Raw genomic sequence first — 3,253 nt, 5'->3', positions numbered from 1 at the left:
TTGTGTCTCACATTGCTTAGAGTCCAAGCTGCTGCGCCCACCATAAGACCTTTGTTTCCTGAGAATCTCACATGGGGTCTCAATTCTTATCACTTTCTACCTCAGTTAGTAATCCTTGACAACCCCACATTCTACTACCACTTTTCCCCATTTGGGGGGCGGGGAGTGTACGTATGTGTCTATAGTATTCCCTTCTGTCATGGACTGCTATAACTCCCAACTTCATCTTCAATTAAAACACAATTCTGGGCCCAGGACATAGATTAATGGTAAAATGTATGCTCTGCATGTATGGAGACCTGGGCTTGATTCTAGGGCGTGCGCGCGCGCGCGCGTGCGCGCGCGCACACACACACACACACACACACACACACACACACACACACACAAATTAAGTCATCACTCTCTCTAGGTAGCTTTTTCTAACTTTTCCAGAATAGGCTATGTATCTCTATTTATTGAAATTGCCCTTTTCATGAAAATAATAATTCTTCAAACTACTATAATAGAGGGTGACTCAGGATTGTAGAACTTTAGACAGTGAATAGTAAATATAGACATATGCAGTCATATAATTTTTATTGATTGATGATTTGGCCTCAAAGAATCAAAGATTGAAATAGATACCAAATGTAAAGAGCTGGAGATACCTCTGAGGGATTTTAGGCAACAAGTGATATACACAAAATGAACTATTTGGGGAACAAGACCATTAGTCAGAGTATTAGTCTCAAAGTATTCAAATAATCTGGATGCAGATACAAATCTAAACGTAAATTCCATATGCATCAAGTGAGAATTATTTACATTGGAACTTAAGGATGTAAGCCAACAATCTGATATCTGCTTAAAGAAGATTAACAGACGTATTAATAAATTTAATCTCTACTGTGATAGAATGATAGTCATCTTTAATAATTTCTAAAATGAATACTACTATTTGTATTTTACTAAAATATGAATAAAGGCTATAGATTAAGGACTAGAAGGTCTCTCAGAGACAATCTGGTCTATACTTTATGGATGAAAGACAGTGAGGCCCAGGGAAGCTAAATGGTCTTATTAGTCACACGAGTAGAATAGCTAATTAGGACATTTAAATTTTTAATATTCAATAGTTTTATTTCCGTTCCAAACTGCCAGAGAGAACATTTTTTCTACCTTTTACATCCTTTTTTTTCTTACATTAGATTTGCATCCAACTCCAATATAATTTTTATCAAGATCACTTTGGAAGAAAATTACTTTAGTAAAAACATCAGTTTTACTCATGAGATATTTCACACTATTCTTTTTTTCAAGGTGAAATCATTATTTTATTATTTCACTTAATACATTTATTAAACCTCTATTTATCAATTATTTACATTGTTCTTATAATCTAATTTATTAGTATTAAGGTATCCAAAGTAGAACAATAAGGTTTTTTTTATATTCATGGAGATTTTTATTACAATCCTTATTAATGCAGACAGGAAGAGGTCTAAGATTTTTAAAAATAAAGTCAATATTACCTTTTTTTATTAATTTATTTTTTATTAGTGAAACATCATGAGGTACAATTGTAGACTTACAAGTTGTTGTGCTTGGGTTTCAGTTATGCAATGATCGAGTACCCATCCCACCACCAGTGCCCATTCTCCACCCCCACCAATCCCAGTATTCCTCCCACCCCTCCTATCCCCCATCCCACCCTGCCTCTGTGGCAGGGCACTCCCTTTTGTTCTATCTCTCCTTTTGGGTGCTGTGGGTCTGCAGAAGAGACACTGGGTGGCAATCATGTTCTGTCTATAGACTACTTTCAGCATGCATCTCCCATCCTGGGCAGATCTTCCCAGCACCCTTTATTTGGTGCTCCCTTCTCTATCTGAGCTGCCTTTGCCCCCGGCATGTGTGGCTGGCTTCTAAGCCATGGAGAGAACAACCTGGTTGGTATCTATCACAGCTGCTCTTGGGTGCTAGTCTCTTATTTTGTTACTTTATGTTATCCAGATGAATGCAATCTTTCTATATCTGTCCCTCTCTTTCTGACTCATTTCGCTTAACATGATACTTTCCATGTAGTACCACTTGTATGTAAATTTCATGACTTCATTTTAGATGTACCAAAGTTTCTTTAACCAGTCATCTATTCTTGAGCACTCAGGTTTTTTCCATATTCTAGCTAAACAGTGCTGCAATGAACAAACAAGTGCAGATGTCACTTTGACTATACTTTTTGGCCTCTCCGGGGTATATTCCCAGGAGTGGTATTACTGGCTCAAATGGAAGCTCAATTTCTAATTTTTTGAGAGTTGTCCATACAATTTTCCAAAAGGGTTAAACCAGTCGGCATTCCCACCAGTAGTGAAGGAGGTTCCCTTTCTCGCCACATCCGCGCCAACACAGGTTGCTTTTGTTCTTTTGAATGTGGGCCAGTCTCTGTGGTGTGAAATAATATCTCATTGTTTTGATCTGCATCTCCCTGATAATTAATGATGTAGAGCATTTTCTCATGTGCCTTTTAGCCATTCGGATTTCTTCTTTGAGGAAGTCTCTGTTCATTTCGTTGCCCCACTTTTTGATGGGGTTGGATGTTTTCTTCTTGTGGAGTTCAACCAGTACTTTGTATATCCTTGATATCAACCCCTTGTCGGATGTGTATTTGGAGAATATCCTTTCCCATTCTGTAGACTGTCTTTGTATTTTGGTCACTCACACTATTCTTTATGGAAATTTTATTTACGAACAAGTCCAAGATTGCTTTTGGGGTGAAAAACACTTTAATTTGCATTCAATATACTAGTTAATATATATTGAATTAACTAATATATTGAATTGAATAATATATTGAATATTGCTATTCAGAAAACAAATTTTAATAAGCTAGTTTATAATCTTGACAACAGAAACCAAACAAGTAACTGAGTAATTTATGTTTCATCATAATTGTTACCATTTAATCACATTTTTAATCACATTACGTAGTCAATGGGATGAGGCCATTCTTTTGCATGTAACTTGAAAGGTTATTTTTTTCACTTATTTTTTCACCTTGATAAAAAACACACTTTTATAAAATACACAAAATATGACAAAGGCAGATAAAATTCATAAAAACCTAGTAGCTCTGTTTTTCTCTCCAAACAACTGGAGTAAAACAGGAGACTCAGAGAAAACAAATTTTGTTTTGAGGGCACTGACTAGGTTAAGGAAATGCTAGAAGTGTAAGAGCTTCCTAGGCTAAAACAGGGATGTTTTATTTATTTATTTA

The sequence above is a fragment of the Sorex fumeus genome, unplaced genomic scaffold (genome assembly GCF_029834395.1).
Source record: "Sorex fumeus unplaced genomic scaffold, SorFum_2.1 ptg000018l, whole genome shotgun sequence".
NCBI classification, from domain to species: Eukaryota; Metazoa; Chordata; class Mammalia; order Eulipotyphla; family Soricidae; genus Sorex; species Sorex fumeus.
This window is presented reverse-complemented; position numbering follows the sequence as displayed.